The sequence below is a fragment of the Elephantulus edwardii genome, unplaced genomic scaffold, assembly GCF_000299155.1.
Source record: "Elephantulus edwardii isolate Elephantulus edwardi_28Jun2011 unplaced genomic scaffold, EleEdw1.0 scaffold00118, whole genome shotgun sequence".
NCBI classification, from domain to species: Eukaryota; Metazoa; Chordata; class Mammalia; order Macroscelidea; family Macroscelididae; genus Elephantulus; species Elephantulus edwardii.
Window position 1 is genome coordinate 549932 of NW_006399868.1, and position 15167 is coordinate 565098.

The 15167-nt window shown below is 44.6% G+C and overlaps 1 pseudogene; it reads right to left on the reverse strand.

Annotated features, from left to right (window-relative positions):
• Positions 1–10916: 10916 nt before the first annotated feature.
• Positions 10917–11106, reverse strand: LOC102873128 (annotated as a pseudogene).
• Positions 11107–15167: the final 4061 nt, after the last annotated feature.

The following is a 15167-nucleotide window of genomic DNA, read 5'->3' on the forward strand; positions in this document are numbered from 1 at the left end:
TATCACTTGTTCTTGGGCTAAGAACAAGGAAGTTCATAGACATAAATCACCTGGTAGCATTGGCAATGACGGGCTTTTCAGCTTCAGACGTGTTGGCATGAATGCTTCTGCTCTGCTAAGTTGGTCCAGACGTCCCACAGTGGCTGAGAACCTGCTACCTAGCAAACTCCCAGAGAGATTTATGTGGTGAGGGCCAGGATTCCATTCTTGGAGTGTAAGATTGGAGCCACGAGCAAGCAAATTAACAATCCAGAACAATGTCTGAGAAATGATTAGCATTCACAAGCTGTTCTGTACCCAGCATCGGGGTTTTCCCTAAACTCAGCCAGCAACAGAACTGAGCTTGAAGAGAAAGCTGTTCTTTAAGCTCCATCCCACCTCCTAAGAGGCACACAAGCCAGCTTCTGCAACATCAATGTGCCAAGTGCCAAAGGAAAGGTATATTTAACATTTCCCCCCAAATGCCAAGTTCATTGGACTTTTGGTGAAATGGTTGAGCTAGCTGATAGCGCTAAAGTGTTGTACTGAAAAGTCAGATTTCATCTTTGTTAGCTGATGCTCAGGCTAGAAAGATTCTAAATAATTTAAGAGCATATTATAAAATGCTATTTCTAAATTTCAATAAACATCACTTAGGGTGGAAATTCTTAAAATGAGGAAAGTAACCAAAATGTGTATAAAACTGTTGTTGGAAAACTGGCTTGTTCTCTAAACTCTCACCCCAATCACAAAAGTAAAAAAAAAAAAAGTAAAATATAACAAATAAAAAAGGTAAAATACAACAAAACCAAAAACCTCGTGACAACAGAAAAAAACAAAGGCAAGTGTTTGGTTTTGGCTCCGTGGGACTTTCCTCAAGAGACACGTGGTAATGTTCTGTGTCACCACTAGTATCAGCACCACCACGTCCCCACAGTATTCTGCGTGTGATCATTTCAGCATGTCTCCAGGAGCTCAGAAGCAGAGACAAAGCAAGCTCTAGGCATGAGCTTTACTCTCCTGGGATGGCAGGGAGCAGAGGGAAGGAAGGAGGAGAAATCTCCTCTGGGTGACCTGCCTGCATTTCTCCTGGTGCTTTGAAAACACACCATAGGTGATTTCGAACAAATATTACCATCACAGAGACTTAACAGAGGTGTTTTCTGCCAACTCAAAAAGCACATTCAGACACCTATGCATGGAATCTGATGGCTCCAATTTCATTTGCCTTGAAATCACTTCACATATCTTGGTGTTTGAATGCAGTTTTTCTGGATAAATTCAGTAATGTCCATGTGTCCAGAGATGCTGTACCACTAAGAAGAAGAGAGATGTATTTCTAAAAGAATAATGGAAACAGATGGATGACGAGGGGTCTGGGGGTGTGAGCACTGTGCTAACTCAACATTGGAAGTTCAAGGTCACCCGGAGTGGCCTCAGAAATGTAGCAGAGCTTAGACTCAGGAACACTTGGTTCCTGCAGGGCTGGGGCTATATTTGTATCTCAATTCTAGTTTTTGACAAGGCTTAAGCAGTCTTTTAATATCTTCTTGCTTTTTATTTGTCCCATGGTTTTTCCCTCAGGGAAAGTACAGTTTACAACCAGCTCAAAGCCACCAGATCAACTTCCAAACCCCAAATCAAACCCACTATCATCAAGTCAATTCTGACAAATAATTACCTTCTTTTGAATTTCTGAGGCTGTAAATCTGTATGGGAGGAGAGTGTTCTTCCAGAGTGGTGGATTTGAACCCTTGGCTTTTCAGTAAGAAGCCTGACTTGTTATGCCAGAGCGCTCTGCTGGTATAAGCCTCAAGGAGTTGTGCTGCTAGCCGACAGGGTGTGCCACCAGAGACTCTTCCTTGATAGAAAGATGGGAAATCTCCTCCTGTGCCATTTACAACCTCGGCAAACCTGCTGGAAGGTGAGCTATGAGTTGGTTCTGATTGTAACGTGTGACTGACTGTGTCAAAGCAGCTTTGTTTTTGGGCGCTTTCTCTCATAGTGACTCTCTGTAATCTCCTGGGCAATGAATGTGAGCCCTGCTGTATACTGTGACATCCTCCTCATCTCTGATGCACTTGACCTATTGTTACTATCACTCGGTCAATCTATCACATTGAGAATCTTCTCTTACACTGACCCTCTACCTTTCCAAGCATGATGACCTTCTCCAAGGTCCAGCCTAGTAACAGGCCCAAAGTATGTGAGAGGAGCAATTCCTAGCTGAGGTGTGTCCATAAGTCATAGCTCCAACCTCCTCATCGCCAGGTGGCAGTCGTGAGATGCCCAGAACCAATCCTATTGTTGTTGTTATTTGTCATCGAGTCGCTTGTAACTCATAGCGACCCTATGTACGACAGCCCTAAACTCTGCTCCGTCCTGTGCCAATTGCACTGTCTCTGACACACCCATCCCAATTACCCCAATCACTGAATCAATCCACCTTATAGGGGGCATTCCCCTCCTGCACTGTCCCTCCACCCTACCAAGCATGATGTCCCTCTCCAAGGACCTGTCCCTCCTTGCAACATGTCCAAAGTATGTTAGACAGAGCCTCAGAATACTTGCCCCCAAGGAGCAGCCCAGTTTGACCCTTTCCAGGATGAATCTGTTTGTTTTCCTAGCAGTCCATGGTACCCTCAATACTCCAGCTCCACAGCTTAAAGGCATCAATTCTCCTTCTATCCTCCTTAGTCATTGTCCAACTCTCTGATGCATAACAAGTGATAGCAAAGACCATGGCCTGTATCAGATGCACCTTGGTTTCCAAAGAGACATCACTGCTCTTCAGTGCTTTGGAGAGGTCCCTAACAGCCGACTTTCCCATAGCAATATGTCTTCTAATTTTCTGGCTGCTGGTGCCGAGAGTGTTGACTGTGGAGCCAAGCAAACTGAAGCTGTGAACAATCCTACCAGCTTCTAATTTGGAAGTGTGAGCATAAACCAGTCACGGTCTTCTGCCCACACAACAGTACTCAGAATCTGTTAAAAAAAAGCAGCGGCCATTACTCAGCGGGAAACACCACTGATGCCATTGTGGCTGGACTCCACCGTCTGGAGAACAGTTTCTTTGTCTGTCTTTGTGCTGCTCAAATCTCAATAACAGAGTCTTTATAGAAAATGTTTACATTTGATGGGTCTCGTTCTTGGGAATGGAAGAAAGGCCTGGTGATCTTCTCTGAGGAGTCTATTACCGATAGCCCCACACAGCCCGGTCCTCCTCTGACACACAAGGGTCACTATGGGTCAGAGTTGGCTCCATGGATTTTACAATGTCCAAGTAATTTGTGTGTGACTTCTAAGGCCTCTGAGTTGAATGTTGAAATATTGACATTTCAGGGGCATTTAAGTGATTTATGGGAATCACACATTTCAATGCAGAACACCTGGCATTTTGAACCCAGCCAGTCATGAGACGTTGTGGGGTGTCACTCAACAATAAAGACATGAAAATAATGGGTCAGAATCCTTTATCTGTTAAAGCAAACATTACATCTACCCAAGCTACGCTTTTCTCATCAGACACTTAACTTTTCAAAATATTGAAATATGCCAAACACAGAGTAAAGGAATAAAAAACCAAATCCAAAACCAAACCCACCAAAAACCACTGCCATTGTCCTTGGTGACACAATGATGGAAGAATTCAGCTGAGGGAGCGCTGGTGGCCAAGTGTCAAGAAGCTGTGTTGCAATCTCAAAGGGGACCGGTTTGAATCCACCAGATGCTCTACTGGAGAAGGAGGGGCAATCTCCCTGTACCAGTCAAATCCAATTTGGTAGTACACACATAGAGACACACATAACAACAAAACAAAATAAAAAAATAGAATAGAATAGAATAAAAAGAAAATGAAATAAAATTAAACAAAATTAAATAAAATAATAAAATTTTTAAAAAAGGAATTTAGCTGTTAACGAAAAGATCAGATATTTAAGTCGACCAGCCACTCCAAGGTAAAACGATGAAAGAGTTTGCTTTTCAAAAGATTTCTAGCCTTGGCAATTCAGTGGGCAGTTCAACTCTATCTTAAAGAGTTGCTTTGAATATAGGAACATGTTCACCTATTTAATAAGTGTCTAGTGGTATTGACTCCTACGCTCCTGGCTTGGGCCACACCTGAGAGCCATACAGCACCCCCCCGCCCCCATTTTTGGAACATGTGTTCTAACAGTGGAGACAGACGATGACCATGGTGCTGAGGGAAACATGCATCAGTGACAGGCAATGGAACACAGGGCTCAAACCAGGGATTAGATTGAGATCACGGGTTTGGGTTTTTGGTGGTTTTGTTGTTGTTTTTACTATGAGAACTCTTCTAAATACAGGGAGCTCTGGTGGCCTAATTGTTAAGGAATTATGCTTCCAAACCAAAGTCAGGGGGTTTGAGTCCACTTGCAGCTCTATGGGAGGAAGAAGGGAAACCTCTCCCTGTGCCATTTACAGTCTCTGAAAACCTGTTGCAGTGTCAGCTATGAGTTGGTTTGAACTTAACAGCAATGAGCAACGATATGAGTTCTTTCTTTTTTAAAATTTTATTTTATTATTATTTTGTGTGTCTGTGTACCATCAAATCAGATCTGACTGGTACAGGAGGAGATTGTTCCTCCTTTCCCCGCAGAGCATCTGGTGAATTCAAAGCAAGCACCTCTGGGATTGCAGTGCAGCTTCTTGCCACTAGGCCACCAGAGCTCCCCTGAATTCTTGTAATTGTGGAAGTTTTGTTTTCACCCAAGAAAATACAAGTGGGGAGGTGATGTTATTGTGACTCCTAGAGCTTTGTCATCTCTGATAATGACCAGGCGAGAAGACATCATTGTTCTTAACAATGCACAGAACAAAATCACACCGCAATTCAAGTTCCTGCATGCACAGGGCATCCGTGGCATTCTTCCAGGGGTGGAGCTGTTCTCACACCTTATCCTGACTCATCCCCTCACCTTCAACACACACTCGCTCCTCCCCACACTTCCTGCAGGGGTTTTTTAATTCTTGTTGATTGTCAGATAAGGTCCAGGTAGAAGGGCCACCGGAATCTAGTGGAACATCATTTTGCAAATGTGAACCGAGGAACAGCGTGGTCTCAACTCTGCTCCTTGTCCATGAAGATGCACAGCTGGAGCGAGGTCTTTCAGCTCCAGAAAACTTGAGCTCAACTAGAAGCTTCTTGATGGCTCCCGTTGTCTTGTAAACCACTTTATGCTAAGCCACCTTGAAAAGGTACTTTGTAAACACTCGAAAAATAAAGCTCACAGGCATCAAATGGACTCTGTCCCATAGAACCCCTCTGTGGAGTTTCTGAAGCTGTAAATTTTAGTGAGAGGAGACTGTGCTTCTTCAAGCCCAGGAGCTGGTAATTGATTCGAACCACCAGAGACACATGGTCATTGGGTGAACAACACAACAGACTGTGAACTATGCCTCCAGAGTTCTGTAAGGAAAAACTGATAACAAAGAAAAATGACACGAAGTGGGGCAGATGGGAAGTGATACAATTGTGACTTTTCTAGAAAATAAAGAAAGCTTTGGGATCCAAAGCTTTGTTAACTTCACCAGCACATTCAGTTAGGACTTCCCCACTCCTTCCATTCTGTTCCCTTTCTCTTCTCTTTTCTCCCTCATCTCATTTTCTGGAAAAGCACTGTTGGCCTAGTTCGTAGGACGCTGAGCTGCTATCTCAAAGGCCAGGCCTCTCTGAAGTTTGAAACCACCTGTGACTCAGAAAGAGAAAGTTGGGCAATCTTTGACTGAGGCGAGTCAGCTGGGAATCAGTTCTAACTAGAATGTCAGGAGTAGGTTTCTAACTGAGGCCCCTGGGTAAGGGTGCACTATTCTAGCCTTAAGGTGATGTTCACATTTGGGTGACACACTACCTGAGAAAACAACAAAAATTCTTAGATCAGACCTACTATAGGTAAGGCTTAGTAGAATGAACTTACCCTTTTCCCAAATCAAGAAACACACACATATACACCCCAATTCTCTCTCTCTCTCTTATACACACACACACACGGGGACGGGGGGGGGAGGGAGAGAGAGAGAGAGAGAGAGAGAGAGAAAGTTAGTTCTTAGCTCTATACATGAAGGTGAGAGAAATCAAACTCCTTATTTGTATTTTACAACTTAGGTAATTACCTAGGTGTCCTTTGCTACTTTATCCATAGTCATTCTACCTGTCCAGGGCGGTGGCTTAGTGGTAAGAAGCTGAGCTGCAATCCCAAACACACCAGCTGTTCCACAGGAGAAGGATGAGTGATCGCCTCCTGTTTATTCGATTAACCACCTCTGAAAACCCGCTGAAGGGTCAGCTATGGGTCGGTTCTGACTCGATGGTACACAACAATCCAGTTACCTTTGTTATATCCTACAGGAGATAACACCTGTTTCACTGGTGTTGAATTTGGGACATTGGGGGTGACAGGGGCAGGGAGAACAGGGATGCTGACCTCAGTCTCTGTCCCCTCTGGTAGTCAAGGCCTGGACATATTCCATCGGCCCTGCTTCTAGGGGAGACCCACTGAGGCTGGCCATCAAATGTGGGTGCTCCAAAGACAGAAGAGGAGGCCCCAGCCTTGCTCTGTTATTCCTCTTCAAGGTTAGAGTGACGAGTATCATTTCAGACCCTACAACTCAGTGTGTTCTCCCTGGGCTTTCTGCAGATCCAGCAAGAGGCCCCACCGCCTCAAGACACACCCCTGGACATTAACAGCAGCTGTGTTTTCATCTGCAAAACAGGAAGACTTTCTATAAAGTCTTAGAAAAGGCTTTTTGCTAAAGCTCAGCAGGAAACCGGAGAATCCAAGCCTCTCATTAACCAAGGAGTCTGGTAATGAAATGTCTCGGTTGTCTAGTGCTGCTGTAACAGGCATGTGAGCAAGGGTGGCTTTATCAAACAGAAGCTTACTTTCTCGAAGTTTAGAACACTAGGAGTGTGACTCTGATCTCAGGGTGGGAGTTTTAGGGGGAAAGCTCTCTCCAGCTCTCTTCTAAGTTCAGCAGACTTTGAGCACAGAGCTCCTGGGTTCAAAGGCTCGGCCCGACTTCTCTTTTCTTGATAATGGTAGAGTCTTCTTCCCCTTTCTGTCTCTGAGATGAATAATTTTAACCGTAATAGGATTGTGTAACTGACTTATCCTTTTGTTAGGGTTCCAAACACATTATTTTTCTGGTCCCAGCCCTACAACTTAGATCTACAATCAGCAGCCAAGGAAGTAGCAGAGAAGAAATGGAACAATTTATTTTATTGGATAAATCTGCCGCTAGGACCTCTTTAAAGTGCTAAAGCGCAAGGAGGTCTATTTAAAGATTAAGAGGCGCTTGTATCTTAGAGACCAACAGTCAAAATTATGACAGATGGAGAAAGCATTGAAACAATGGTTTACTCTTGCTTGGCTCAATAATCAGCACCTTTGGTACCAGCAGTTAGGAAATCAGGAGATGTATTGGATTGAGAAAATTATTGTCAGGGTCCTCTCTGATATACTGAAGAGCAATGATATCAGTTTAAAAACTAAGGTGCACTGGATTCAGACCATCGTCTTCTCAATCATTTGCTATGCATCTGAGAACTGGACCATAAATGAAGATGAAGAATGGATGCTTTTACACTGTGGTTCTGGAGAAGAGCACAGAACCTCCCTTGGACTGTCAAAAGAACACATTGATAGGATTTGGAGAAAGTGCAGCCAGAGTGCTCTTGAGAGGCAAGGATAATAAAGTTTCATCTTTCTCACTTTGGACATGTAGCTAGGCAAGGCTATTCCTTAGAAAGGACAACATTCTTGGAAAGGTGAAGGGTCAGCAAAGGAGAAGAAGCCCTCCAATGAGATGGATTGACACAGTGACTCCAGCAAGGGGCTCTAGTGTGTCAAAGAAGATGAGAATGGCACAGGAGGGGGTGGAGTTCAGGTTGGCTGTTCACAGAGCTGCTATGGGTCATATTTAACTCAACAGCACCTAACAACAGTAACAATAACAACAACAACATATCTTGGAGAAAGTGCAGCCAGAGTGCTCCTTGAAGGTAAGGGTGGTGAAGCTCACCCACATACTTAGGACATGTTGCTAGTAAAGGCTATTCCTTGGAGAAGGACATCATGCTTGGAAAGGTGGAGGGATGATGAAGGAGAGGCAGACCCTCAAGCAGGTGGATTGACAAAGTGTGGGCTTGAGTGTGTCAGAGATTGTGACGTTGGCACAGAGCAGAAAGGGTTCAGCCTGTCATTAATAGGGTCGTTATAAGTCATACTCAATTTGATGGCACCTAACAACAACCACAACTTGGTATTTTAATATTAATGTATAATAATGTAGAATATGTGATTGTAGAATTTGTATTATATTTTAATATAATATCGGTATTTTCAATTGCTTCCTATGCAGGTAGCAGTTGAAAATTAATAAGGAAGACCAAAGAAGAATTGATGGTTTTGAACTGGTGTGTTGGCAAATAATATTGACTATGTTGTGAACTGTCAAAAGAGCAAACAAATACATTTAGGAAGAGGCTCAGCCATGGTGCAGGGTGCTGTTTAGAGGAAAGAATGGCGACCTTTTGTCTCACAGGAAGCACCAGTGCTTGGACTAAGACATCAGCTAGGAAAGCGGAAGGGCCCACCAAGGAGAAGATGCCCCTCTACAAGACACATCAGTAGAATGCGTGCAGCACTGGGTTTAAGCACAGACTGTGAGGGTGACTCTGGATCAGGCTGGCATTTACTTTATTGTACATGGCATTGTATATGACATTGTACATGTCAGTCACAGCGGACTTGATGTCGCCTAACTACAACAATAAGCCCCTACAGGAATGCCATGCACCTTATCTGGTGAGCTGTCCAATCACCTTGGTGGGGCCCAAGCACCTTATTCGCACAGTCCCACCTTATCATCTTGTGGGAGTCACACAACCATGAAGACACAGGCCACATAAAATTGACTGATTGCACTGCAGGTCACCTCCTGGTTTTTCTAGTCAAGGTCCTTTCATACTTGGAGGATCACCTCCCCTCCCAATCACCCACCAGGCCAGTCTAAAACTCTCATGAACAAGTAGTCCTTTAGCAGAGGCAGAGTGGTCAGGGGAGGTCATGCAACTCTCAGTCCTTCAGGTCAGCCGCACGTGTCTGTCTGACCTGGTTAGATCCCCAAAAGTTGTCTCAGCAATCAATATTGTTTCTTGAATAGAATTTAAATGAGAGGTCACTTCCTTGCTCTGAGCCTCACAAGGTATCAGCACAGCAAAATCTGTAAGGATTCAGGGTCCAGTCCCCAAACTCTCCAGTCCCAAAACTTCCCTCTTGGCCCTCTCTTCCGTATGAACAGATTCTACAACTATAGATTTATAATCACAAACTCAGAAGAAATTGGGAATTCATGTTAAAAATTTACGAGAGAGAGAGCGAGCGAGCGCATCTCACAATGACAAGTGCTGGCAGGTGTTGAAAGATTTTTATTTTCATACCTTGCTGATGGAAATATAAAATGATACAACCATCATAGAAAGACGTCTGGTGCTCCTTTAGAAAGCTAGAACGGAAATAACATTGAATCCAGCAATCCCACTATTAGGTGTAGCTCCCAAAGAAAGAAGAGCTTTTACACAATAGTATGCACATTCATGTTCATTGGAACACTGTTTATGTAGCAAAGAGCCAGCAACAACCAGGTGTCCATCAGTGGACCAATGGATAAAGAAAGTGTAGTACATACATTCACATAAGGGAGTAGTACGCAGGACTAAAAAAACTGTAAAGAATTCACAAACACTGCGTAACATGGATGCGTCTGGAGAATGTTTTGCTCATTGAAGGAAATCACTCACAGAAGACATGTACTGTATAAGACTGCTTATTAAAAGTTATTAAAAGCTAAGGGAAGGCTTATACATAGCTCGAATGGGCCTGAGTGTGTCAGGTATGAAGACGACACAGGATAGGACAGGGTTGAGGTCTGTTGTTCTTAAGGTCTTTATGAGTTGTACTTGACTTGGCAAATGACAACAGAAGAATCGTTTCTGGATAGGCAGGGAGGAGGTGAGGAGTGAAGATGGACAATGGATAAACATAAAGATCGATGAAAAGGAAGAGAATATCCAATGAGGAGACGACCAGAACCCAGTTAGTAAAGACGAGAAGCCACAGGACGGCATGGAAGGTTTTGTGGAAACAGAATTGCAGCGTGCAAAGTGCTATTACATTGTGGATAGTGAAATAAATGTTCTTGAACAAAATGTGTATTAACGGTTCAATGAAAAATAGATTTGCTTTGTACATCTTCACTCAAAGTACAAAGGGGGAAAAAAGCAGAAAGAGAAACTAGGAGAGATCTTTCTAGAGAGGATTTTACTCCTGGGGCTTCATTTGAACATTTTATCATCAACACCTCTTGTCTTAATCACGTCTTCTACTGTGATCCTACTGTGGTTTTATGCTACGTATTGTTGTTAAATGGCCACAAAGCTCCTCTCGAGACAAGACAAAAAGAAAGTAATCATTAAAAAAGGAGATGTCTCACTGCAATCCCAGAGGTACGCAGTTCGAATCCACCAGATGCTCTGCTGGAGAAGGAGGAGCAATCTTCTCTACCAGTCATATCTGATTTGACAGTGCGCACGCAACCCCCCCCCCAATAATAATTTCAAAAAAAGGAGATTTCTGCTCCATAGGATGTTCCAAGGTTCTGTACAAAGTTGTTCTTTTCTTTTTCCAAGTCATTTTGTCTTTAATAACCTGACAGTGATTCACACTGTTCAAACACACTCCCTTTAAAGGAGATGCTCCCATGATTCTCTCACACAAACATGATCGAGGCTGCACTCCAGAAAGACAAAGGGTAGGAAACAGGGCTTCATGGCTCACAGACTGCAGAACTTGATTATGGAAAAGGCTCCAAAGCGCAGCAGGTGGAGACGAGAAGTGAAATACGAGGGGCTCTCAGAGGACCGGATGCCACTGCCGGGTCATGAGCTCCTTGAAGCATTTCTTGATGGTGATTTGGTGTCTCTGAGTACTTTTCATCTGGGGAGAATGGCGCAGGATGGGCTGAGCAGGTCAGTTGTCCTATAGGGTGGAACTTCTTCAGCATATAGACGGTTCTCCCTCCTCGTTAATACTGGAGAAACATCACCACACTCCTGCCGGATATTCCAACTCCCTCTCCAGGAGTGCCCTAAAGTGGTTATTTTCCTCCTGCTGCTGGTCTCTATCTCCATGGCAAACAGCTTCCTGTCATCTTGTGTAATAAAGTTTCTCCTTGCTCTGCCCCAGCTGAGCCCCACCTCTCCATTTCCCAGCACTCTCCTGATTTGTCTCCTATTCTCTGACTCAGCCCCTTCCAGGAATTGCCTTTAGCGAGTACAGACACAGGAAAGCTGGGGCCACTTTTCTTCTTACCCTCCCTCCCCACGCAGCTATCACCCTGCAAAAAAGAAGCTTTGGACTCTAGTTTTGTTTGTTTTCAGTAAAACGAATTCTGTCAAAGAGAGAATGTCCTTCAACTAGATGGATTGAGGAGAGCACTTGTAACAATGGGTTGCGCCCTCTCAGAGATGGTGAGCATAGGACAGGTTAGGGTCAAGTTCAAGTCTATTGTTCAGGAGTCCTTACTGGTCATAGGTTGGCCCCCTTGCACTTCTCTAAAGACATTAAAGCCTTTCTTTTTAACTTGTGTGTATGTGTTGGTGGCTAGGATCAAAGGTTATGGAGCAAATTGTTTTCCCATCAACAATTTGTACACATTCTATTTCATGTCCTTGGGGCAATCCTCTTGGTGCTTGGCCTTTGGTTGTCAGACTCTCCTGAGCGGCCTGTTTTGGTGGTTGTGTTGGGCACACAGTATGTGTTCTATAACACCTTCTCCTTTTGCAAATACAATGACAGGTCTTGCCCCGCTGCAATCCCGAAGGCATGTGGTTCGAATCCACCAGATCCTCTGCTGGAGCAGGAGGGGAAATCTTCTGTGCCTGTCAGATCTGATTCGATGGTGGTTGTTGTTGTTAGTGCCATCGAGTCGCAGGCGACTGACTCATAGCGACCCTGTGAAGGAGAGTCCTCAACACTTGTGTGTCTCTCATCCCCTCTCCAGGTTCATAGGGTTTCTGGAGGCAAGCTATTACAGAAGTGGATGCCACTCCTCCTTCCAAGATTCGATGGTATACAAGAGAAAAAAACCCCACAAAACAAAAACAAAGTCAGGTCTTCACAGATTCAACCCATTGTACCATTGTCAGTGCTAGCGGCCTGTCATGGGCCCCATGCTCCTGGCCTGCTGTAGGTTTCTACTCTCCTCCTTTTCCAAATAGTGAGTGTGGACTCTGGTCCTTCATTTGTCTCCCCAAGGCCCACTGGGGAGAATCTCCCCTGAGAGAATCAGTGATGTCCAGCTTCTTCCAAACCAGGCCCTAAATGGGTCCAGTAGGGTTTTTAATCTACAATCTTGCAAGTGTCCTTATCCCCCAGACCTCTACTCACTGCTGGATTTCTGGATTATGTCTGCCAGCAGTTCTAACTAGGTGATGCTTCTCTTTGTCCCCAGTCATATAAATGGGAGCTGGGAGCTGTGTCACTATGGGATTCCTGTAGCCTGATGCTGCAGGTCTCCCTCGCCCTGAATGATACCATGCTTGGCTTGCTTAGGTTTTAATAGAAGAGTCTGTAGAGAATATGAAAATAAATAAAACACTCCAGATTCTGTTTGGGAACAATTCCAACCTCCCTTGTCCCTCTTTCTTAGAGCATAAGCCTCTTCAAGAAAATCCCTGTGTTTTATTTATCTGTCCCTTCTCTGTGGCTTTCTTGTGACTAACAGGACAGAGATGCTTAACCAATGATTCTTTAATTCACATGTGCCTCTTGGTTTAACCTTAACTTTGAAGCTCTCTTAAGACTCACCACACCCTATGTGTCCATGAAGCAGACAGAATTGGTCTCCCTGAGATTGCTCCCCACGTCACCCTCAGGCCAAAAGCAGAAGTGGGTGACTTCATGTGGTTACTGCTGCGTCCACCTCCCCGGAGATGACATAGGGGTTTTCATTCTTTATCTGTTTTTGATCTCAGGCGGATCCGGCAATGACTGTTGATCTCATTATAAAACAGCCTGAAAGTGCGAACCAGAGGGTTGTAACGACATGCCTGACTTGAGATCACTCAACATGGAAGCCCAATCTGAAGGGCCAGAGAAGAAAACACTCAGCTGCTAACCTAAAGTTTGTGGGTCCGAAGTTATCCACTGGCAAAGCTGGGGGAGAAAGATTACAGCTCAGAGAACCGGATGGGGCAATTCTGCTCTGTCACATGGGGTGTCATGGCGTTCAACAACAGCTCGGCCTGGTCTTGTCACATAGGCCTAGTGGTAAGGAGTTGTGCTGCCAGCCCAAAGGCACTTGGTTCAAATCCACCAGCTGCTCCGAGGGAGAAAGATACGTAACATCTCCTCCCACACAGTTAAAACTGAAAACCTGGAAGTAGCTAAGAGAATACGCCATCCCCTTTTCCTTATGAATCAGGGTGAAGTCTCTCTCAGGGAGGAGTGATAGGGAATGGCAAAGGACACACTGACAAAGGAGATTAATCAGAACTGGCTTTGACAAGCACTGTGGCAATTGGACAATTAAAATAGACATTCAAAGGGGGAAAAAAAGAAGAACGAACTGGGGAGGAGGGTAGAGAAAACAGTGCAACAATGAATGAATGAAAACCCAAAATCTCTGTAAATGTTCATTAAAACTAATAATAAACAACCTAAAATAAAAAAAAAAATAAAAAAAAACCCTCTGAAAACCTGCAGGAAGGTCAACCAGGAGTCGATTCTTACTTGAAGGCACATAAGGACCACATTAAGGAGGAAAGATGCTGAATGTAGAGAAGCATCTCAAGATGTGGTCATTTATCCTGAGGGGGAAAGACCACCAAACAGGTGCTCGTTTGTCAGCTTGGTTTCCAAGGAAAAGGAACATGGCTTTTCCCAAACTCTTTCTCTTTCTAAAAAATGCCTTCTCCACATCTCAGGGTGCCTGGCTGTGTGTTCTGGACCAGAGCGTTTTCATTCCTTTGGGTCCTCCGCAGACCCAAACACCAGAGAATGAGCAGAGAAAATGTGCCACCGACACACACACACACACACACACACACACACACACACACCTTACTAGGAACAAGGAGGGAAAAAGGGAAAGAATAAAGGAATCAGGATCAGGACAGCTACATACAGTTAAAACTTCAGTTGTTAACCAAAAGGTCAGGGGTTCAAACTTCCCAATCCGTGGAAGACCTAACAATCTCCTCCCATAAAGGTTACTGCTCTATCAGACGCCCTGAGTTGACTGACTCCCAGCCTGTCCTACTCACAGCAGGTCAATCCCTCACCATCCCCACCTCGTTCCAGCCCCCTGTCAAGTCGCTGTGCCAGCCCATCTGGGGGAGGGCTTTCCTTTGCTGACCCTCTCCTTTCGCCCTGCACACTGCCTTTTTTCCCAAGGACTGGCCCTTCCTGGCAACATGTCCAAATATGTGAGATGGAGCTCCCTGAGTGCACTTGTTCTATGACCGATTTGGGGTTTTGGACAGTCCGTTGTGCTCTCTCTGCCAAAAGCACAACTCACAGGCATTGATTCTGCCTCAGTTCATTGTCCAGCTTCCATATGCACATGAAGCAACTGAGAATACCTGTGGCTTGGGCCAGGCGCACTGTCCTCTGTAAAGGGATATCCTTGCTCATGAGAAGAGGTCCTCGGCAGCAGGACTGCCCATTGCAATACGTCGTTTGATTTCTTGGGGGCTGCTTCTATGAATGTAGACCGTGGGTTCAAGTGCAATGAAATCTGTAACAGCTTCCATCTTTTAGCCACTAACCTGGGTGTTGCCTGCTGTCCTAATGGTCAGGACTTTTGCCCTCTTTATGTTAAAGTGTCTAGGACGTGGGTAGTAGTATTTCATAGATGCATAAATAATAATAGTGTCGATGAGGTGGCTGTTGTTGTGTCTTGTCGAGTTGGAATTGACCCGTAGCTGACCCTCCGGAGGATTTTCAGAGGCAGTTAATCAGTAGGAGGAAATTGCCCATCCTTCTCCCGTGGAGCAGCTGGTGGAATTGAACCATGTGCCTTAGGGATTGCAGCGCAGCTTCTTGCCACTAGGCCACCAGAGCTCCCTACCTATGAGGCGGATTTTATTAAAAAAATAAAAT